Consider the following 24,233-nt stretch of genomic DNA (forward strand, 5'->3'; position numbering starts at 1 on the left):
AGGCCCCCAGCCGGGCGGTGGTGGTGCACGCCATTAGTCCCAGCACTTGTGAGGCAGAGGCAGGCGGATCTCTGTGAGTTCGAGTCCAGCCTGGTCTACAAGAGCTAGTTCCAAAGCCACAGAGAAACCCTGTCTCGGAAAAAAACAAAACAAAAAAGAGTAGGCCCCCATAGAGAACTAAGGAATTTCACTCTCAGAGGGAGGAGAGAGGTAGGAAGTCTGTAGAGGTTGCTGTACTGCCTCTGGCTGAGGAGATCAAGGCAGGGTGGCATCAGGCCCCAGAATACACTGTCTGGCATCAGATAATAGGGTGGCCGTTGATGACTCTAAGCCTTTTCCCTGTATGAAGATGAGGTTGAGGGCACACTGACCAGGAGTAAGGGGGATAGTAGAGCTGATTGGCACCCCAGAGCCTATACAAGAGTAACCCCGTGTCAGGACAGGCTCTGGCATAGAACACAGTGGTGTCTGGAGAGAATCCTGCTGCAATGTCTCTCCATGGCTAAGGTCATGGGGTTTTTCATGAGGTCAGTATCAGGTATGCACATTCTCTGGTGCCATCTCAGTACCATCTTCCCAAGTAAACAGCAGGGCCCCAAATAAGAGCCTTTCTGGAATAAAGGGGAAGAACTGAAATCTGATCGTCCCTTTCCCCAAACTCAGCTGGGGTCCAGATGATCTAAACAGACTCCCTGGCCCTTTCCTAACCTGAAAGCTGCTAAGTAACTAGGGTCCTCCAGAGAGCCCTGGAAACCTAGAAGGCTGAGGGTTAGCCCCAGGGGAAATAGGCCAATTTCAGTGCTCTAGCTTGATAGTCCATATGAGATAGTTTTGTCTCTGGAGGAAGGCCACCAGGCCAGCTCTGGGGCAAAGCAAAAAGTAGTATTCCCAAATCCTTGTCCAAGAGTCCTAAGTTCTGCTTCTTCCTCTGGGACTCAGTTTCCCCAAATATGAGTGGAAGAGACCCCCTCCCATGGCTCATCCTATAAGAGGGCAGTGATTAGACCTTTTAAACATCCCAGTGGATTAATGAGGGCTTATATTATTAACATAGAAGTTAAAATTACAGTTATAGCCCAAATCATACCTCAGCTTATCAGCCCTTCAACTAAAGATTCAGGCAAAGTCAGTCCCTCAAATATGCAGCTTCCCCCACCAGTCAGCCCCCCAGGAAAGAATGGACAGGGTAAAACAATTGAGATGGCCCAAGGTCAGGGTGTGAAAGAATCCAGGATCTTGGAGTTTGTTCCTAGTCCCATTTCTTCACAGAAGGTGTCTGGCATCCAAGGAGGGGTTTCCATGACAACAGTTCTCTGCCCTCAGAAGCACAGACCAAATAGAATTGAGGAAGAAAGGCAGGAAGCTATCCATTTCTAAGGCACCGAGGTTTGGGGAGGAGGGCTGGGAAAGGATTGCTTCATGGATTTGCTTTGAGTGCTGTGGGATGACCTGCTTTCACATGCACTTTTCCCTGTTCTTCAGTACCTTGGTGAGAAGTGGAGATGTGACTCTAGGTAACAGAGCAGGCATGTGTGTGTGCGCGCGCGCATGCGCGCGTGTGTGTGTGTGTGTGTGTGTGTGTGTGTGTGTGTGTGTGTGTGCATTCTCGAACCCGGTATCAGAAACTCCACTCAGAGGCATGGTTGGTGATTCCAGGAGCTCCATGAGGCCTGGAAAGAGTGTGGACAACCCTTCCTTCTGCCTTTCCCTGAACAGTGGCATTTGGGCTAGAGGGGACTTTTAGGATTACAGGTTGAAGGCTTGTGACAGCATGCAGGGCCAGCCGGTGAACACGCTCATGTGAAATAGGAGCTGACACCAGACCTTGGGGCTCAGAGCCTGCTGCCTTCCACTGAGCAGATAGTTTCTTTTCCTGTTACATTCAGGATCTTTTCATCCAAGATTGGGCTTGGGTCGCCACCAAAAGATGGACAGGAGGTCCTATTCCTCTGCACTGGCCATTGCCTTGTCCTGATTGCTGAGACTAAAGCTGGTCTCCTCATAAGACAACCTGGGTTCTGTATCTCAGAGCGGAAGAGCTGGATGAGGAGGTTTTAAGGGTCGACTCTCTACCTCTGGGCAGAAGTGCAAGAGCTGCTGGGTTCCCCCAAATGATGCCCAGGATAATATCCTTTTCCGTTACTGACTGACTCCAAGCCCAGACACAAGCATTTCTAGTCTTAAACAGAGCAGAACTAAGCCATCTAGGACCCTGTTGGATACTTTCTGATATTTTCTCCTTGTTTTACCCCGTGCCCAAGCTACTTCTGGGGCTGTAATCGGCCACGGCCTGCCCTCTATCTCAAGCTGCCCACAACTTCTCAGTCTTGCCCTTCCCTGCAGCTCTCTCCATATACTCATTTCCAGCTCTCTAACTTCTGACCCAAGGGCTGATGGTGCAGGGGCTTCCTGGAGCTTGAGGGATGAACAGCGGAGTGAGTCTCCAGGGTGCACAGCTGCAGTTCAGCACCTGGCTGCAGTCTCCACGGACAGGCAAGAGCGAAATCTCCTCCTCTCTGCATAGTGCTCTCAGCCTTCCCTGGGATTTCATAGAACCAAAGAGTGGGAATTGTCTAGATGAGCCACCCACTGAATGCTTAAATTAATTTCTTTGTGGCATTAGAGGCAGGTGGGTGTTCTGTTTACATGCTCCTGGTAACAGAGGGCTCACTACCCTATTTTCTTGGAAAGCATCCATTGGAAGGATTTTTTTCTTTCTATTGAACCAAAATTCTGTCTTCTGAGAATTTCTACCATGGTCCACATTTGCTCTTTGTATTCTTGCAGATGAAGGTAGCCTGCCTTCCACAGAGGTTAGATCCCTATTTGAGCTGCGTCTCATCTTTCTCTCTCTACCCTGTCTTTTCATCTGTCTTGCATGCACCTTTTTTCGTTCTTTCTTTTAAGTAAGACTTCATGGGGAAGGAGTCTGACCTATATCCACCTGGTCCCCAGGCCTGATAGAGCTTCTCTTCCACCTGGATCACAGGACCCCATCACACCTGGCTACAATTCTTTGGTCCCCAAGATGCTGTTCCTGACAAAGCCTTTCTTCCCCTTTGCTGTGTTAGTCAGCCAGCAGAGGGGAAATGGGCGCCACCTGTTTCTCATTTGCTCTGGCTGACCTCCCCCCACGCTCTGCTGGATTACCCAGATGTATTTGATGTCCAGGGAGCCTGCAGCCTTCCCTCTCTTGCTCAGAAAGGGCCAAGGCAACAGACCCAACTGACTGCCCTGAATGGGGAGGTGACCTCCAACAGGAGCCTGTAGAATTCCTGACATCAAGGCAGATACCTTCCCCACACTGATGATTCTGTAGCCAGTGAGGCAGGACACCTGAACCCCCATGGTTCAGTTCCACTTTGTTCAATGAAATGAAGTCTCCACTTCCTTCTGACTAGCAAACATCAGTGTACAGACTGGGAAGACATCCCAGGAACTCTACATCTTCTCATTAGAGGTGGTGGTGGGAATAGAGTTGGCCCCACCCCAGATTTTATACCTCTGGTATGTGAGATGCAAAGTGAAGAGGTGGGAAGCTCCCACTGGGGGAGAGTTATTAGGACTTGCTGGGTGCCTACACTCCTCTGCCTAGTCTGGTGCTATAGTGGGTAGGGGAGGCAGGGGCCATAGATATTCTGCAGGCTTCCGGCTCTTGCTGTCAGTGCCACTGTGCATCTTGTGTTTATATACAATTCTCCAGCTCCATTCTAGCCAAACCTCAGCAAGGCAACCAGAGCTCAGCTGGGGCCACGGCTTGGCCTGGGCCACCCTGAAATCTATTTTAGACATCTCAATGATACATTTCAGGGCCACGGGAGTGGGTGGTTTCTCTGCAGAGCCTTCTAATTTCTGGGTGGCAGTCTCGCCCTGTGTATCTCATGGTGCTGCCACTCCTGTGACTTGGGATAATGGGTACCAAGAACTGGCACTTTTGTAACTATGATCATCCACTCCCAATGCCTGTCCCTGCAGAACTGCACCGTTGCCTGAGGGTTATCCACCGGGCCCCTGCTGTTGGTATAGTTTGGTATAGGAGGCTTGAATCAAGAGCCAGATGTTTCCACGGCAAGCCAGCATTATAAACTGTGACCTCAGGATGACTAGTACAACAACAAAATGCACAGCACATTGGAAATAAGGACATAATGGGTTATGTGGCACACAGCGCAATGCCTAGGACTTGGGTGAGGTCGAGTATCGTAACACGAACTTGGAGTGTGAGGTGGGTAGTTAGTTTATGTGTTCCCATGGATCAGTGGGCATCCTTACCAGTGCACTCTCAGGTTTCCAACACAAACGAATACACTGAAGGTGCTTTTACATGTGTGTGTATGTATGTACACAAGAGCTGGACCAGCTTGAGAGTGTGAAATATGACCACAGAGGAATGACTTCCCCCAAACAGACCCCAGGCAGAGGCTGCTGGGTTCAGATGCCTGGCTTCTTTCCCAGACAACACTTTAAGTACTAGTTACCCTTCAGACTCTGAGGACACAGCTTTCTTTGCCCTTGGTGACCCACTAAATAGGCCCTTCCCTTTGGGGGAAGCTGACAACCATCTAGACAGGAGGCCCTGCCTTCTCTCTACAGAGTCCCCAAGGTACCATGGATCTTGCCTAGAATTGCAAGATCCCTACACTGGGGAGCTACTTCCTAGGAACCTGGTACCTGATTCTTCCCAGGCAGAAGGAAAAGGAAAGCTCAAGAATGCTATACCTAATAGTAATATTTACTAATTGTTTAGTGTCTAAGAGTCATTGCTTTTATGCCATATGTATCATTATTTATTGGTATTTACAAATAAAAAAAATGGAGGCCTTAAAAAAAAAAAAAAAAAAAAGGTAAGCCACCCAAAGCCAGGAAAGCAAGTGAGTACCAGGGCCAGAATTTGAATTTAACTTCCAGGAAGTACTGCTTCCTAGAACCTCACCCCATCCCCCCACCTCCCACCCCCACTTTTTTTAAAAATTCCATTTAATTGATAAGAAACTCAACAAGCATCTTGTAAGGGCAAAGCAGCATGCACCTGAGATTGAGGCTTTCGGCAGGCTGCTAGCTTGAGATATGGGTGGCAAGAGCTCCTGGCTGGCTGGAGGAGAGGTGGTAAAGGAGGAGAAGAAACAGGTTGTGGGACTGTGGCTGATGGGGATGAGTATGCTTGGAACAATAGACTCTGGGGAAACATTTGGATGAACGAGAGAGCACACTGGTTGTTCCCAAAGGACCCCTCCCCAAAGTCCTATGTATCCTCCCTCCTAGGCATGGTTGCCGGTGAAATTAGCTCTCCAGGGCCTTCAGGTTCTGAATCTCCTGACTGTAAGGCATGGGTCTTTGTAGCCCTCACTGAGTGAGAGTCACCCAAGGATGACTGTGTTCAGATGTTGCCTCTCTTATTATCTGCAGTTCTGATGAGGCCTACTGCCTAAGGTGCAGTGCTCTGCCCTTATCAGGGATTGGTCTTCCTCAGCCTTAGTCATGGAGTATTTGTGCCCTGCTAAAGGCAGGCCCACAGCCTCCAAAACTTGAACCAGGCCACCCACAGCACAGGCCCAGACATTAAGGCAGTTTAGAACTACACACTAGAGTTTCTCGTCCCCTTCCCTCTCCTCCTATTCTCTCCCCTCCCTTCCCCTCTCCTTATTTCCTCCCCCTCTTCTCTCTCCTCCTCTCCCTCCCTCCTGCTCTCATTTTTCAAGACTCCGGTCTCATGTAGCTCAGGCTGACCTCAAATTTGATAGGTAGCTGAGGGTGACCATTGAACCGATCTTCTGGCTCTGCCCGGGTTTACAAGCACCCACTACATCATCCATGGAAATTTTCAATTGTGTCCTTCTTGGAAGCAGGTGTACACGGAGTGCAGGCTGCATTTCAGCCTCCAGATTATTTGTTTGATTCCAGAAGCCATACCAAAGGAGTTAGAAACTTAACTCAAAGGAATCAGAGCTGGGAATGGTGGCGTATATTCTGTAATCCTAGATGTTCAGGAAGTTTAGGGGAGGGGTTTGCAAGTTTGAAATTAGCCTTGGTATTTTAGTTAGGGTTACTATTGCTGTGATGAAACACCATGACCAAAGCAACTTGGGAAGGGAAGGGTTTATTTGGCTTACACTTCCACATCACTGTTCATCATTGAAGGAAGTCAGGACAGGAACTCAACAGGGCAGGAACCAGGAGGCAGGAGCTGATGCCGAGACCATGGAGGGGTGCTGCTCACTGGCTTGCTCTACATTCTCAGCCTGCTTTCTTATGGAACCCAGGACCACCAGCCCAGGGGTGGCACCACAATGGGCTGGGCCCTCTCACATCAATCACTCATTTAAAAAAATGCCTCACAGGGTTGCCTACAGCCTGACCTTATGGAGGCACTTTCTCAACTGAAGCTCCCGCCTCTCTGATGGCTCTAGCTTGTGTCAAGTTGGCATTGAACTAGCCATGACACTTGAGATAGTTAGACCCTATCTCAAAAAGGGTAAAAAGAGGAAACAGGGGTAGAGCACTTGCCTAGCATGCACGAAACCTGGGTTCGGTCTCCAGCACCCCCATCCCCCCACACAGTGGAATCATCCCCTTGGCATAGTGGAGAAGGCACCCTATTCATACAGCTTTGTTTGAATGAGCATAGGACAGCGCTCTCAGAGAAGATGGTCCTCTAGGGAGTGAAGGAAACAGGCCTTCCTGGGGCTCGGAGGGCCTACAGGGTGTGAGGGTACCTGTTAATTTATGCTCAAGACTTCATCATTTTTTTTTTCCTTCTCTCAGTTGCTATAGGAGCCAGGGTGTTTTGTCATGGAGCATTTTGTTTTGTCATGGAATCTAGCTGTCCCCGTGATGTCTTCATCTGTCAGAGTTCAGGGTTTGTCACAAGAGAGTAGGCACTGCCCTACTCTCTTAAGGCTTCCACAGGGTCTTGACGATGACAGAGCATCCAGGAGTTGCTGCAGGACTCGACTCCTGGCTTCACTGTCAACACATCCCTGCTTCAGCACTCAGGAAAGGGAGCAACCATAGCAAAGACAGCGTCTATGCCCCTTGGGGGCAGATACTCAGGTGGCTGTGCTGTGGTGCTGCTCCCACTGCATGGAGGATGACTACAGATGTAAGACATGTCCTTCAGCTCTGAAGGCTGGACCTGTGATTCCTGGTACTTCCTCAACAGTAGAGTTTCCTTGTTTCTCAGCAGGCAATGTGGAGAAGCTGCTGTGCTCCTGTTGCTACCATTAAAAGGGCATGCTGGGCTTTCAGGAACATCAGGGTCTAGTCTCCAGGGAAGGAGGCCTGCTTAGCACCCTAGGCCTTTTTCATTCCTGAACCTAATCGGTAGCTTCAGGGCCACTCCAAGCCTAGCTGTAGAGTTTTTGGTCTTTAGAGGAAAGCACCCAACCCCAATACTGTACTGAAGGTTATATAGTGTGCAGAGGTCAGAGCCCTTCATTCAAAGCCACCTAACACACAGGTGACATTGGAGATCAGCAACAATAGTAACCAGCATTTATTGAACACTCACTGTGTGACAGCTGTGAGGCATATTTTGTCCAGATAAACCCATCTCATCTCTAGAATGAGATGTGATTCGAGGATTATGTACACAATCTTTAACAGCCCAGGCAGGCTATAGAGACAGAGGAGCCCAAGGGCATCCTGCTCTGCCTCCTGTAGTTGCTGAATGGACTGTTGAGGTCAAGTGACCAAGGTGGCAGGGGGCACAGGCTAATGATGCTTGCCTAAATGAAGGAGGGCTCTGTAGTACTTGATAACCAGGATGGCCTGACCAGGATGGACTTCTGTTGGCTGGTAATGCCATGATCACAAAAGACTTAGATATGTCAGAACTCATGAATGACTAATTAATGCCAAGCAGTTTTCCCAAAGGCACATGGCCCATTCATGGTGAAGCTAAGCTTCAAAGCAGCCTTGGTTCAGGCTCCCACATTTGGCTACTAGGCTCCACTACCTTTTGCATGACAAGTAGCAAATCTGTTCCTTGCCCCTGCTGTATTCTAGAACTCATGGGCTCAGTCTTGCCATGGTTTTGACGATCCAGGTTTATAAAAATGGATTCGCTCCTGGCTTCTACAAGCATCCTTCAGCACTGACTATTTGCGAAGCGTCTTGCACCCCCCACAAAAGGTAATCACTGTCCAATGTCAGAATCTGACCCATGGAGGAGGACTCCAACAGTGTCTTAGCTGGAGCAGGATAGAGCAGAACCCAGGTGCTATAGGAAGGCTGCCATGAGGGAGCTTCCCAGATGGACCAGAAGGAAAAGTGCCAAAAGGGCTTAGATGGTCAGAAAGCTGCTCTTGTCTTTGTGCCTGTGAATCCTTGATCTCTCTCTCTCTCTCTCTCTCTCTCTCTCTCTCTCTCTCTCTCTCTCTCTCTGTCTGTCTCTAAGTGCATCCTTGGATAAGCCACTTATCTGCCAGAGTTTCAGCCTCCTTGTTGGTAAAACAGGAATCAGATTCCCCAGCTTCCAGATCTAGAGGACTTGGGAGGGAACTGTACGGGAAAGGGCTGGTCCAGAGGCTACTGTGGCTGGGGCTGCAGATGTTAGCCCCATTGCAACTTAGGGTGCTACTTCCTTCTACTCTCCGTGCCCACTCCCTCCCTCTGTAAGTAGACCCTGATTTCTGCATTAGATTCTCCATCATGCTGCATCATGGGGTGGGCATAGGCTCCATGAAAGGTCCGAGACTTTTGACAATATCTGTAATTTGATGTATTATGCACGAGGTACTGTTCTAGACACCGTTCTGGCATTTATTAATTCAGTTGCCAGGACAGCAGAATCAGGTACTACATTTGTTCCAATTTTCCCAACAAGGAACTGTTAAGTGTGCCTCAGGCACTTGCCTCCATAATCACTATGCCACATGGCCTCACCCATGAAGAAAGCTGGCCTTGTAAAGTCCCACCGTCATGACAGATATGCCTGGAGCCTATTATTTTTAAAGAGGTGCATCTACCTGGGGGGTTTCTGTAACATTTTGGTCGGGGAGCCTGGCTGGTCCTCCGTTCTTACTTGGGTACCTGTTGCCAGAATTGGGACAGTTTGTGAGGTCTACTGCAGGTATACCTTCACATCGCCAGCATGTGCTACTCCACCCTGTATGCTGGTGGCCTAAAAGGGACACTGTGCTTACTATAAGAGACAGGTGTGCACTGAGACTCTGGCAGGGAGCACTTTGTGTCTCTGGGACTCTGGCTACCTGGGGTAATAGAAATGACATCAGCTTTGAAGACTTCCATTTGAGGTTTCAGATCAACCCAAAATGCGTACTCTTTCCTGTCTATGGTCTTCTCTGAACCTATTCCTCATCTTCAGGCTGGGACTAAGATCCAGCATTTGGGGCCATTGTGAAGATTAAGTTAAAGGAAAAGCAGAGAGTACCTGGCACCCCATAGGCAATCACAAAGTGATTCTGTTCCCACTTCCCCTACAGGCTTGCCGTTATAACCCCTGTACCTCTTGTGGTGACCCCAGTGGTGACCCCAGTGGTGACCAGTCACCCCAAGAGACTCCATTCTTAGTTTGACTCAGTCACTAAACCTGTTTCAGGTCAGCATAGTCTCTGAGATGTGAATTATGGAGCCCTGTGGAGCTAGCTTGAACAAAACAGGGGGTTTATTATAGGACACAGCATCTCCAGGACAGGGAGGACACCAAGAACCAGCCAGGTTTCCAGGAGAAATGGAGCTAATGGCACCAAGCGTCTTCGCCTGCTCAGCACATTGGCTCTCCTCTGATCTTCTCTACACATCGGGTTCATTTCCTTTCATACCACTGACTGGCTTCTTTTGTTCCTGGTCCACGTGGTAGCATGTGGAGGCCCACGTTCTGTCCAAGAGAGCAGCTGGTTTACCCATGGGAGGAGGTGGAGGCCCTGACCGGCCTATCACAAGGAGAGGAAGTTGGCTTTTTAAGGTTTTCAAGGTCATAGGTCAGCCTGGTGGTTGTTTAAACTATTATGAAAATAAAAATCTCAAAAACAGTATGAAGAAAATACACAGACTGTAAGGTGTGGAGGAGGATTGTCAGAGGTTGGCCTTCTTGGTTCAAGGTCAGCACCCACTGTGACCCTTAGCCCAGGATCTAGCTCCGATCTAAATCAGGCTGAAAATTAGCAGTGTCCTTATTTCTGGATGGGTTGGGAACTCAGGCTTGATCTGTTGGTTTACCCTGGCCTGGTCTGCCCTTCTATTGGCCAATAACCTCTCTGGAGGTCTTTGTGGGCTCCTCCTGGGGCCGAGGCATGGGATCTACCCTTGTGGTTTGTTAGCACACAGCTGGGAAGACATCTGTGGAGGAACAGGGCCAGGACATCTTGGCTCCTTAGCTTTTCTCATGGGAACAGGTGGATGGATTTGAGACTGACCTCGAATTTGCTGTAAGCCCGAGGCTGGAGGTGTTGGGCTAGTAGGAGTGGGACCAGCCTTGCCTTAGGGGATGGAGTGTCAAATGACTGGCAGGAAGAAAATCATCCCAGAGGAGCCAGCTCTGCTTCTGAGCTGGGGGAGCCAAGTCTGAGCCAGGACAAGGGGTGGATTCCTGCCATTTTCTCACACTCTGCAAGGATTGGATTTCCCCTGCATATGTGGATCAGTTATAATGTTTTCAGCCTCTCAACCCAAGCACTCAGAAATAGCCTAAATCGCTGCTTTATTCCCTTGGGGTCATCAGAGAAAGGACATAGACTGTAGTGGCCACATACACAGGCACTGGGGTCAGACAGAGTTTAAACCAGAGTTGATAGTGTTGAGTCCCCAGGCGTGTTAACCTCTCAGCTCTAGCCTGCTGTTGGTCCACTCCAGCCCTCCCTTCTCTCCTGTTTCCAAGCTGCCATCTCCTGAATGCTTCTGTCCCTGTGTGTTATCTCATGTCCCATGTCCACCAGGTGTTTTGTTCCCCAGGTTCTGCATATGCAGGAGTCCCCCAGGATGCTAGCTCTCTTCCAGCTGCCACCCAGACTGCCAGACACACATAAGTGAGACACACCAGTGCTGCCTGCCTCAAATATGCCTTTGATGGAACAGCACCAGTATCCATCCATCTGGTAGTTCTTCCTTCTCAATTTTCTCCCCTCCTTACCAAAGTGACCCCTCATCTTCTCTGTCCCTCTCCCTTTGCTGTGCTCAGAGAAACCTGCATCGCCTTTTCTTGGTGGCCTCCACTCTTTGCATCCACTGTTAGCGTAGGTCCAACCTTGTCAGGTCCCAGCACACTTATTCAAGAGTTCAGCCACTTGCTAGAAGATGATGGAGTTTGCTTCCTTGCCTCTGGCCAACTGTGTATCTGGCTTTGGTCTCCATCTAAACGAGCCTCACTCAGCCACTCACCCAGAGTTCTCTGCTCCCTCACTTCCTCTGCCTGTGAGTTCAAGGAATCAAAGCAGATTCTTGCAGTCAAAAGTGACTGGAAATGGGAAAACTGCACCCTTAAATCTCAAACAGACAGATGTGCTGTGCTGGAGGCTCTCAGAAACAGGCTAAGGCCAATCCTTTGCCCCTGTCCCAAGCACTACAGGCACCATCATCTATAGGAAGCCACCAGGAACAGTCTCAGGGAAGCATCCTTCTCCTCTTGTATCTGCCTCTCTGCAGGGCCAAAGGCAAGAGCACGGGTCAGCCAGTCGGAGCCTTTCCTGGAGGCATCTGGTCACCACTGCTCTTCCCTTGGCTGAGAGACAGAAGGTGAGGAGAGCCCAGGGCACTCAGGATTCCTAGCTTCTATAACCAGGTCAGAGATTCTCCATTAAGAGGTCAGTATTGCCTCTCTCTATCTCTTGTCGGCCCCAGAGTGACCCCAGGCCTACCAACACTTAAAGCTTTCACTGCCTGCTTCACAAATATAGTCATGTCTCCATTATCTGGGCTAATATAAAAGTTGTTTCTGTTTTGTTTTTTAATTCATTCCCTCTGTCTTGAACTACTCTTCTTGATATTTAGGACTCAGCTTTCCTTTCCTGGTTTTTGAATACTTTTGTTTGTTTTGTTTTTATTTGCTCATTTGTTTTGAAACAGAGTTTTACCAAGCAGCTCTGGCTGGCTGGAACTCATCATGTAAACCAGGCTAATCCCAAGCAGAGATCCCCCTGCCTCCCGAATTCCAGGATTAAAGGCATGCACCACTCTTTGACTCCTCGGAGTATCTGTTTTGATTCTTTGAATTCCTGTGCAGAGGAAGTAAGAAGCAGACACTCTGGATGACAGGGTGGGTGAGGATCGTTTGGATGGGGTCTGAGGCCACATGAGCAGGTTGCCAGGGCTAAGGGACCCCCCTGTGTCAATCTCTTACCTCCTCAGGTTCCTTGGTTCCCATATGTTCAGGGAGTACAAACTGACAGTAGCATCAGCTTGAGCCAGACATCACTGGAAAGGGAATCTCTCTCCACCCTCTCCTGTCTTGTCTCCCTCCTTAAAGAAAAAAAAAAAAGCTACATTATCTCAGGCAGCTCTGTATGTAGGAGAAATATGTCTGGAAGAAAAAAACAGATGGAGAGGGGGATGGGTGATGAGGTGTCAGAGCAACTGTCCCTTCTGTCCCTCTGCGGAGGGAGGGAATCTCAGGGGAAAATGGTAGTAGCAGAAAGAATGGAGATGAGACTTTATCGGCTTGCCTGTATGATAACTGACACCTGGGAGTGATGTGGGCAGAGCTCGAGGACATCTGCTCCATGCACATCTAGGGTACCTGACATCCTGGACTCACTGCTGACCTGGAAGACAACACCCACCTGTCAGGGGAAAGGCAAGTGAGGCAAGGCCAATGGCTTCCTGGGCAGGGAAGACCTTTCCTTACTCTCCTTGCTTCTTAGCCGGAGACCTAAAGGACCTTCAGATTGAAGGATGTGTGCCTCATGGGACTCTATCTGAGCTCCAGCACGGCTGCCTCCCTTTGGAATGTTCTAAGTCAGGGTTTCTCAGAATGGAATTCAGATATTCAAGCCATGAAGAGAAGTGAGGGCACCAAGTGATGGTGAGGTCTAGACACCTTTCCACTGGAGCTGGTTAAACCCTCCTGAGGTTATGGATGCTTACTTCAACTCAGGGGCAAGCCACAGCATCACCAGGTTACAGCCAGAGAGACCTGAGGGGTGATGTGCAAACCCTTCATTTTGCAGATGAGGCCAAGCAAGCCGTGGCCTCACTTGAGTTCCCTTGATTCCTGATCCAACAATCCCCATCTTCCTGATCCAGTGTAATCTGCTTCCCCACTTCCCTACTTGGTTGTATAGTTAGGGTGTTCTACCTCGGCACACACAGCACGTCCTTTAGATGAAGGTGTGGGATGAGTTCCCCCTCTGGAAGATGACCCAAGGCTGTCAGAGTAGGATGAGATCTCAGTGAACACCATCCAATCTCCTGTTCAACAGGAGAGGGAACTGAGGTGCCCAAAAGTACAGTTAGCCTCAAGTCACCCAACCCATGAGTGGGAGACACAAGCTCTAGATCCAGATCTCTGACTTCCGTTCCTGTCCCATGACATTTGTTTTAGGCAGTCACCCTGGGGTAGGGAGGACATGCAGCCTGTAACCTCAGCAAATGGCTGCTGCTGGCCTGGTGTGCACATTTTAAAAATGTACCCACTGAGGTTTGGGACAGAGTGATAAGCACATTCTCCCTCCCTCCCTGTGGCTATTGAACCTCATAAATACTCTTTAAAAATCACTCCACAGTTTCTCCTACCCGCAGACGTTCATATAATGCTCACCAGGACCTGAGATGTTGATGAAGGAACCTCTGCTGGCAACAGTCCCAAGTGTAGGGAAATGAGATCACCCCGGAGCAGGACAAAGGCCCCAATAGCCTTGGATGGGCCAGTGTGAGTTCTGTTATAGACTATGGCCTCAAATCCAAGAAACTGAGTTTCATATCCTACCCCCTCACTGAAGTTTCCTGGGAATAGAAAACTGACTCAGTTTCCCTCTGGAGGAAAGCAAGGATTGTGAAAGTGGGGTGCAGGAGATGAGACCAAGTCTGCAGATGTCCAAGGCCATCTTTCAGAGTAGGCAGGGGAAATTCTGTGTTTTTAGCCTGCTCACAGTGCCTTGGCCTCACCTACAGCTGCCATCATCCCTGCTCTGCTGTCCTAGTGATCTTTGCATCTTCTGTGCTTGGGTGCAAGTGGGCCAGGCATTTTAAGGATGAAATGTGGTGTTTGCTACCAGGCATCTCAGAACCTTTAGGCTAGAGAGCTAGCTGTTTGCTAGGACAGTGACCTTTTGGATTTCTTGGCTCATCAGTCCTGACTCACTGTCCAGCCTGGCAATCCTCCAGGTCTCCTTGCCTATACCCAGCCCTCTAGAACTAATCATAATTCCTCCATTCTGGTTCACAAAACACAAGCCTGGAGGAGAATTAGAAAGTACACTGATTCAGGTTACAAGGCTTGTGAGGGCTTCTTGGAGCAGGAGATGGTCAACCAGGGCCCTGTGGCTGGGCAGAAACTAACCAGGTAAAGCAACAAGCGGTACTGATGTCTAAGTGAGTTCAAGTATTTATGGAAAGCAGCAGGTCACCAAGGCAGAAGAGGTGCAACTTGAGGCTGGGTGGCTAGGGGCAGGGTCTGGAATAAGCGAGGACTTATAGGTTAGGATCAAGATTCTGAATGCCCCACCCCTACCCCAGCCCAGTGGAAGGAGAGGAAAGGTGTGTTTGGTTTTTGGTTTTGGTTTGTTTGTTTTTATTGATTTTATGAGACATGTGTAGCCATGGCTGTCCTGGAACCCACTTTGTAGACCAGGCTGGCCTGTAACCCAAAGACCCACCTGCCTTTGCCTCCCAAGTGCTGGGATTAAGGTGTATGCACCACCACTACCCGGTTCCAGGAAAGGTTTTAAGAGGAGGAATAAAATCAGGTTTGTGTTTGTGAAAGCCACTCAGGCTGCTGTTGAAGAGTAAATGGGGGAGTAAATAGATTCCTACCTGGAAGACTCCAAGACTGTCATAGCCATTCAAGTGACAGCATGATGCTCCAGAGAAAGGGGAAGACAGTGCAGATGTGAGAGCTGGGGGGCCATGTAACGATAAGTCTTTCTGCCGAAGCTGCCTGAGCCCTGCCGCCACCATTTTGTAACTATAAGTCTTTACTCAATCCGCCAGAGCCCTGCCGCCACGTTAAGGTTCCAAGTAACACACACAGATTTATATTAGGTACAAATGCTGCTTGGCCAATGACTAGGATTTCTCATCTGCTAGCTCAGTCTTAACTATCAGCCATAATCATAAGACTTATCTTATGGAGGACACAGTTCACCTGGCGGTCACATGGGACTCCAGAGCAGAGAGCAAGAGGAAGAGAAAGAGGACGATTTCCTTCTTGTCCCTGCTTATATATGAGTCTGCTTGCTATGTCACTTCCTGCCTGTATCACAAGACTTCTTTTTACTACATTTCCCAGAATCCTCCTCAACTCCTAGTCCCAACTATCTTTCTGCTTCATTGGCCAAACAGTGCTTTATTCAACAACCAATAAGATAAACATATACAGAAGGACATTCCCCATCAGGGCCATGAATAAGCTCCAGGGAGACAATCAAAGTAGAGAAGCTGAGCAACCTGCCAGGGGAATTCTGGGAAGAACAGAGTCCGTGGTCCTAGAGAACTTGTCCTCTGACCCCACAGAAGGTCTTCAGTGACAAGATGTGATCATTTGTGCTCCCATTCATTAAAGTTTTCATATATATGTGTATTTTTCATATTCACTTAAAAATAAAACTGACAAACTTTATTTTGCCTATACATAAGTTTCTTATATGTAAAGCATGTACGTTTGATTAAAAACTACAAAATCCTCAACTTTTCTAGTAATAATGCCATTTGTCAAAAAACCAAGTAATTTTAACTGAACTTACAGTCCACAAGATTCATACAAACTGAACTCAGGGAAGAAGGAGAGGCAATCACACTGTCGGAAGTGGGAAGATGTGGTGAAGACCATGGCAATGGCCGCAGCAGTGAGAGTGACAATGATGGTTGGTGGTGGCGTTAGAGATAGTGATGATGGTGATGGTGATGGTGATGGTGCTGATGGTGATGACCAGTGATGGGATGATAGTAGAAAAATGAGGGATGTGAGGAGGGTAAGATGGTTTGGGTGATGGTGATTGCAGAGGCATTTGGTGGTGGTGGTGATAGTGAGGGCTACAGCCGTTATGCCATCTCGAGTCTCGGAAAAGGCTAGTGTGGTACTCTTAGAGCTGGGTAGTTGTGATGTAGATCATGGCCACCGCACATGTGCCCAAATAGAAGAGTTAAATGTAGCCCCCAAAGAGCCTTAGTTCACTTACTTAGGCAACAAGTTTGACTGAGCCAAGACCATGATTGAGATCACAGAAGTGTAGAATTGGTCCCTGAGGGGCTGGGGAGATGGTTTGGTAGGTAAAGTGCTTGCAGAACAAACTTGATGACCTGCATTTGGATCTCTAGAACCCATGTACAAGTGAGGCACCGTAGTGTAGGTATCTGTAATCCCAGGCCCTCTACAAGGATTTGAGACAGTAATAGGAAAATCACTGGAAGCTAGTGGGCCAGCCAGCCTGGCGTATGTAGTGGTCACTAATAGAGGCACGGTCTGAAGGTGGAAGGGAAGGCCCAACACCAGAGGTTGTCCTCTGACCATCATACATGTACTATGGCTGACACCCACCCATATTCAAACACACACATCATACATATACAAGATTAAAGAATAATAATAGTAATTGACCCTTGACTTCCAGGAGGATACTATTGCCCCCCATGTGACTCATGTTACATTTTGGTGTTCCATGTTGCCTTATTGACATTTACTCCACTCAGTTTTTTATGAGCTCAACTGAGAGCTCCCACATGTTAAAGCACCCTTGTACATAACTGACCACCCTGTACCTGCCTCCCTACCCACCTCTGCTGGCATGACACAGGTGAGATGGTAAACCAAGCTCTTCCAATAGCAAGGACTGTACACTTGGTCCACAGTGTTTCTCTGAGACCCTGAACAACTCATTTTACCTCCTGGGTCCTCAGCTTATGCATCTCTTCCAAGTAGAGGTTATTTGCTCCATTCTTCCTAGTTGCTGCTGGGATGGGGGTACTTGTCATCAACAGAAGACACAGTTGTGTGGATGGTGGGGGGAGGGGGACCTCTTTGGACACGGTGCATTCCTCACACAGTATACCAACTGTCTGGTCAGTGGACTTGGCCACAAAGGGGCCCTTGTCTAGGAGATCCCATTGGGAACCATACCACTAGTCATAGTCCTTTATCTAGTCACTGGCCTTTATCTCTGGTGAGTCATGTCATGTAGGCCTGAGGTAGAGCCCTTAGAAGGCTCTTGAATCTGCATGAAGTTTAGCCCCAGTTTATGAAAGAAAGGTGGGTAACATAAGACTAGCTTTGTCATCCTGACCTCCACATCTTTTCTCATCCCTACCCTGAGCAGTGCCCTCTCTCCTTTTCATGTTACTTCTCCTTTCCTCAGGACACAACACAGAGGTCCCTGGGAACTGGCTGTGAGGCCAGTTTACCCAGACTTTAGATATTAGAACATTTGCATTGTGCTAGGCATTGCTGGGTTACCTTTGCATAGTAGGTCCACAAATCCTCACAATACTACAAAACATGGCTTACTGTCCTCAGAATTCACACTTGAAAAGCAGGAAGTGGAGGAACATGGGGCTTAGGTTACTTATCTGAGCCCACTACCATGAGTGATCGTACTCCAGACACCTGTAGCCTTAACATAGGTGTCTGGGGGCCAAGAGGCCACAGAAACAAAGTGGGCCTGCAAATGGGACAGTTGGGGCACTTTAAGAGCTCGGTAACCTGTGTCTCTATAGTGAGAGCTGAATTCTGCATCCCGGAAGGCAGGTCTGATATGCATACTACAAAAAAAGTTCTGCTATATGAGCTCATAGCCCCAGAGATGCCCAGGTACCTGTGCTCTGTTGTTTCTGTAGCCTGATGGAGTGAACAGTGGTGTTCCAAAGCTCTTCTGGCCAACAGGCATTAGGGTCAAATACAAGCCTGATTCTTGGCTTTTCAGAAGTACTGCTGTTAATTTTAGAAATAACACTTTTCACAGGCTAAAAAAAAAAGTGAGTTTAATCATACACTCTCGCTGTTTTTTAATGAATGCATTGTTTTAGGCTCTGTGAGAATGCAACAAAAGTTAAAAAAAAAATTCAGATCTTGTCCCCATATTTTGTAGGTTGCTCTTAAGATTGGAGTCCAAGGCTTCCTGCATGTGGGCAGACAAGACCCCCAGATGGGCCGTGGCATATATGAGTAAAACAAGAGTGCATTTGTAAGGGAGAGTCGTGGGAGGCACACACGTACCAGATTTCACTTCTGTTCCTTCTCTTGGCATAGTAGCTAGAGATGATCAAATGCTGGAGAGCACCAGGAACAATGGGAGACGATGGAATGGCTGAGGCAGAATTCTTCTTGAGTGTTTTGCCTGTGTGTATGTATGTGTGTCGCACGTGTGCCTGGTGTCTGAGGAGGCCAGAAAAGGAGGTTGGAGCCCCTGGAACAGGATTTAGGTATGGTTGTGAGCCACCATGTGTAGGTGTCTGGAATCAAACATGGGTCTTCTACAAGAGCAACAAGTGCTCCAAATTGCTGAGCCATCTTTCCAGCCCCTGAAGCAGAGTTCGTAGTTATTCCTAGCCTCTCCTAAAGTGAGACTCAACCACATCTTTCTCTCCTCCTCTTCACAAGTGGAAGTGTTAGGCCCATTGCTATCAGCCACCTCCAGTGTGGTCCACTCTCAGCTCCCAACACTCTGAATCCTCAGCCAGGCTCAGCACAGAAATGCAGAGCAAAGAAACAGGCCCTGCCCACAGAGAGTCCCTAACCTACTGGGGGAAGAGAGGACCTAGGCAGACACTCAGGGAGAGACACAGGCACAGGTCTGTGGATGCAGCTATGACACTGCAGTTGAATACCAACTCTGCTCAGGGCGTAGACATGGACTATCGGCCAGGAGCTGTCTGGACACTGTTAACTGAGACTGGAAATGCCAGGAGGGTGCTGAGGACTGGAGCTGTGGAAGACAGATTGAATTAGAGATAGATTCTTAGAGAAGTTCAAAACAAGGAAAACATCAGCTGGGAGAAGCAGCTACAGGGGTGTGCCATCTGGGGGGAGAGTGCTGTCAGTGACTAGAGGGAGGACTGAGGACTTTAGACAGCTTGCACCAGTGTTTCTCAAGCTTGTTGGAAACCAGGTCAATTACTGCTCTGAGACCGCCCTACTAGGTCCAAGCAGGTGTTAGCAGACTCCCTGAGTGCCCATGGCCAGCTCCAGCCCCGGTTCTCTCTTCACCTCACTCCCTGTGAGCCTAGCTTGCCAGCTAAGGAACAGAGCCTGCCTTAGTTGTGGACAGAGCCAAGAGAATTCACCATGGTAACTCTCTGGCTGATGGGGACTTGGGTTGCCATGGAAACATGTATAAAATCAAAAAGTATTTTGGGGGACTGGTTGCAGCTGAGAAGGATGGTGGGGACCATTTGTAGCAGTGCTGCACTTCCCAGGGTTCTGTTCTATGCCTCTTCGAGTTCCTCCCTGAAATGGTGGGAGAGCCAGAGCCTAGCCAGGGACTTCTGAGAAATAATACTAGTATTACCAGGAACACTCCCAGAGGGCATCCTCGGCAAAACACATCTCCCATTTCCCTGGCGAGTGCCAGGTCTGCTCCTCAGCAACACCATGAAATCTGCAAAATTCATGCACCTCTGTAGCCTTGCTCCTGCCTGAGACTCCTGGCACTCACCCAGCCGTCTCTCATAGTCTCTTTGCTGACAGGACCTTCTTGTCAAAGGTGGCCTATCATAAGCTCAATGTGGAGACTCGAAGATCCCTTTGTCATGATACTGGGAGAGCCACACAGACACTGGGCATGCTGAGAGCCACTACAGACAATCCTGTTCTTCCATTGCCTCACAGTAGACACCAGATGAGACACAGGGTGTCTGAATTTCATGGCCCACCTCTTGCCGTCTTTTCCCCGGCTCCACCTACAGTATGGTGGTACTTGAGCAAACTGTGGGATGGGCCATTGCCCTGGTGGAACCATTGGACAATTTTCTGAAATCGAAGGGTAGGAGAGGAACCTCAAAAGAAAAGAAAGAAACATTTGATTGTCTCCATGGTCTGGGCCAGCAGTTGTCATTCATAATTAGAAGAATGCATTCTTTACCATCCTAGGCCTCAGTTTCTCCCTCACCAAATGGATGATGCCAAGCCTCTTTTCAGAGAGGCTGTTAGTGAACCCTGGCAGACCTGGAAGCCTCCTGCAGACCTGTGAGAACACCACCTGCAGGGTAGGAAGGTCAACAGGGAGAGCAGTGAACTCTACCCTGGAGACCCCGACCCCTCTGAGGCCTTCCCTCCTGCCCTCCGGAAGCTGTAGCCTGAGAAAACTCTCCTAAAAGCTGCACTTACTTAAGCCAGGCTTGGCTCAGGTTTCAGGACTCAGGGATCCCTACCCCCACCCCCAAGACTAGAATGAAGCTACAGGAATTTTGAGGAGGCCACATATTAGGCTTTTAGGATACAGGCCCAGCTGTATCTCCTGGTGTGCGTCTCCTGGAACCTCCCAGACTGAACTGAAGAATCAGTAAGACTTAGGGGACAAAGCTGGCTTGCCCGGGAAGCTCTGGGGAGAACTGCCCTAACTGAGCAAGGCCAGGGCCTGGGAGCTTTTGTTGTTTGACACCCCTCCTCTGCCCCCCCCCCCGCCCCTCCCAGTGCTCAGCCAGCTCTGCCAAAAGGAGACACAGTTTCTGAAGGGCTCCAATCCAAATTCTTCCTGGCTCTTTTGAACTTCCCCTATTCCTCTCCTGTCAAGCATTTTTATGCCAAAATAATTAGGTAATTAATGATCATGTCATAGACCTTGTTTCTGGCACTCTACACTTTTAAAACTTTGGACTCTGTGTTATACATGTGGATATCAGCCCACAAGCTTGGACACTCAACAGATACCTTTAAGTTGCCAAGTCCACATAATCCTTATTCTGAGCCCTTACCTACCTGAAGGCCAAGATGTTTCATTTCAGAATTTCTGTGGTCCTTTCCCCCTACTTGGGCTTACATCCAGACCAGGAGAGTTTAGGTGGGGCTTGGAGAGCATGTGTTTTTACCTCTGCAGCCTTCCTCAGCTCACAGACCCACAACAGCACTCTAGTAGGTAGGGTTACAGTTAGGGCTATTGAGCTCTCTTTCTAGAATGCTATGGACGTGGCACTCTTTGCCAAGCCAGGAGCCCACATCCATTGTCTTCTGCTTTGCACTAACTACTCCTACAGTGTGGGGATGTAATTGGACTGTTCACTCCTGGGCCTCCATTCCTTCCAGAACCAAGAGAATCTTGCTTTCTCGAATCTTCTCTCATGGGTAGTCTCTTCTCAGCCTCCAAATCTCCTTAAGAGCTGGAAACTTTCACCAGATACACAGCTGGCTCTGCTTCTTGCTCCTACTCAGTGTCCTTGAAGACCCCAGGGAACTGGGAAGTTAAATACACAGAGACCCAAATTAAAAAAAAAAAAAACAAAAAACAATGTCCCCCACCATGTGTATTCTCATTGTCTCATACTCCCCCTGTAGTAGGCATTGTGAGTATTGTTCCAGTGCAGACATGGGAGCTGCATTCTGAACTTAAACCGCTGAGTTCATGCCTCTTCCTAGGACTCAAACCCAGGTCTCTGACTTCTCAGCTAAAGCCCCTACTGCAAGCAGGCCTTCTGACCATCCTGAATGGTCCGTGAGAGCCTGGAAAAGAGCCAGCAATGGCTGATGGTGCAATTCCTTCTGCATATTAAGTCACTGTCCCAAACCAGGCAATGGTTAGTACAGCATAATTCTGAGACAGTTGCTTCTGCCTCCATTTTATAAATAGGGTTGGAGGACGCTGCCCTATTTAGCTTCTCAAAAGCACTGGGTAAGAAAGGGTTAATTTCATCTTCCAGTTTAGAGCCATCATTGAGGGAAGCCTAAGGGGAAAACCTGGAGGCTGGAAGGAGGAGTGCTGCTCACTGGCTTGTTTCCCTTGCTTGCTCAGCCTGCTTTCTCATATAACTCAGGACTACCCAGAGGTGGCACTGCCCACAGCTGGTGGGTGGGGGGGCATTCCAACATCAATCACTAACCAAGAAATTATCCCACAGATCAAACTCTTGGAGGCTTTCCTCAATTCCCCAGTTTGTGTTAGCATAACAAAAACTAACCAGCATTGATGTTGAGACACAGAGAAAGCTTTTATCTGCTATGAAGAGTTGGTAACCAGTGCAATCATATTTGAACCGCACGTTCTTGGTTTTGTTTGGTGTGTGTGTGTGTGTGTGTGTGTGTGTGTGTGTGTGTGTGTGTGTATTCATCTGTGTATATATGCACATAGAGGCCAGATGTCAATCTCAGGTGTCATTCCTCAGGTGCTGTTCACCTGATTTTCTGAGACAGAGTCTCTTACCAGCACAGAGTTCATCCAATGAGCTAGGTAGGCTGGACAGCCAGCACCTACAGATCCACCTGTATTCGCTCTCCTGGTGCCAGGACTACAAATGCTTACCACCAGCCTGCACATTCTTAAAATGTAGAGTCTGGGGCTGGAGAGATGGCTCAGAGGTTAAGAGCACTGACTGCTCTTCCAGAGGTCCTGAGTTCAATTCCCAGCAACCACATGGTGGCTCACAACCATCTATAGTGAGATCTGGTGCCCTCTTCCGGCCTGCAGGCATACATGCAGGCAGAACATTGTATACATAATAAATAAAATCTTAAAAAAAAAATGTGGAGTCTGGGGGTGGAGCTGAGCTCCTCATGTTGTGCAACAAGCTCTTTGCCAACTGAACTACACCCCCTACTCCCCACCCCTGCTAGCCCTTATTAACTCCCTGGCAATGATGGTAGAAGCTACAGTGCCTTTAAGGAGGAAGGAAGGAAAGCAAGTGTACGGAAGGAGTAACTTTATCGCGATTTTGTTTAGCTTTATGACTTCATCCAGCCTCCAGAAGAAGAGGCTGCTTCCCACAGTGGCGCGCTCCATTCATCCCTGTAAATGCATTGCTTCCTACCACCCACTCGCAATCTCACCGCTTGTTCAGTCTCAGGGCGCCTCCTCCCTCCATGTCTCCTTCCCAGCTGAAGCTTTGCACACTTATCTCAAACTGAAAAGCCTCAAGGAAGGACCTGCCAGCAGTGGGGAGAGGCCCAGGGGTGTAAGGCAGGGTTTGGCAGCCCCTCCCCACCATCTGCTTCCAGCCAGGATGCAGGGGAGGAGGATGTTCTAGCGGAGACTGAGGTGGGGAAACTCGGGTGTTGACTAGCTGAGGGCTGCCGGTGGGGGTTAGCCCCTGGGGGAGGCTGCCATGTACCTTACCTCTGCCTGCTTCGGCAGTCACCCAAATAAAGCCCCTCCTTCACTGCCCTCCCGCGTTGCGGCAGAGGGCAGCAGCTGGTCTTCTCCACACATTTCCCTTAGCCAAGCTGGGTAGTGGTCTCATTCACAACTTGTCTCCCAAGGCGGGTGGAGGTGTTTGGAGAACAAGAACCTGGGGGCTTGCAATTAGCAGTGTGCATCTGGGGAAGTGAAGCACCTGGAGGCAAGTGGCGGCTTGAAGCTCCTCCCACCTGTGAAGGGCACAGAGATTCAGCATAACTCCATCCTCTCTGGCGGCCATCCCTGAGGGCCTCCTGTACCAAGCAAGCACTGTGCTGTTTCCTTTTGTTCCGCCTTTCTCCTCCTTGCTCACCCTTCTCTGATAGGGTCGGAACCCTGGGCCTTGCATACACTGTGCAAATGTTGTACCACTGAGCTACATGCCCAGCCTGACTGTCACCTGCCTTTTACCTTCTTCTGTCTCCATTGACCTCTTCATTCTTGGCACCTGCGTCCTGATTGCCTCCAGGCCAGGCTAATCAATTGTTGAGTGCTATTGCACACTTACTATGCATCTGAACTATTCTGAGCGCATTACATTTATTGGCTCCATGCGAGAAGCCTACAAGGTTGGAATGCTTTTTGTCCTCCTCCTGCTGATGAGGAAACTGAGACCGAGAGGGTTATGTGATTTGCTTGAAGTCTTTGCACTAGAAAAGTGATGGGAAGGGAGTTTGGTCTCTGACTGCTCCATTCTGTGCCTCCCAAAGAGGCTGTGCTTGGTTGTGGTACAGAGAAGGAGACAGGACACTGAGTACTGGTTCACATCATTATATAGATCAAATGCATAAATTATTGTGATTCTTCTGT

At 48.9% G+C, this 24,233-nt stretch overlaps 1 protein-coding gene and 1 long non-coding RNA gene across 4 annotated transcripts in view; one reads left to right on the forward strand and one right to left on the reverse strand.

The window, feature by feature from the left end:
- The window catches only part of Nav1 (neuron navigator 1), a 253,151-nt gene that overhangs the window by 100,495 nt on the left and 128,423 nt on the right, over positions 1–24,233 (forward strand). The gene's annotated exons all lie outside the window — the stretch shown is intronic.
- LOC103163026 overlaps positions 15,394–24,233 on the reverse strand; it is a 35,097-nt gene continuing 26,257 nt past the window's right edge. Inside the window, exons 5-8 of the long non-coding RNA XR_004770267.1 lie at positions 23,364–23,614; positions 21,020–21,491; positions 19,758–20,097; positions 15,394–19,028 (exon numbers count right to left, since the gene is read on the reverse strand). This is a non-coding gene — a long non-coding RNA (uncharacterized LOC103163026). The remainder of the gene's footprint in view (positions 19,029–19,757; positions 20,098–21,019; positions 21,492–23,363; positions 23,615–24,233) is intronic.

Source organism: Cricetulus griseus, chromosome 5, assembly GCF_003668045.3.
Source record: "Cricetulus griseus strain 17A/GY chromosome 5, alternate assembly CriGri-PICRH-1.0, whole genome shotgun sequence".
Lineage (NCBI taxonomy): Eukaryota > Metazoa > Chordata > Mammalia > Rodentia > Cricetidae > Cricetulus > Cricetulus griseus.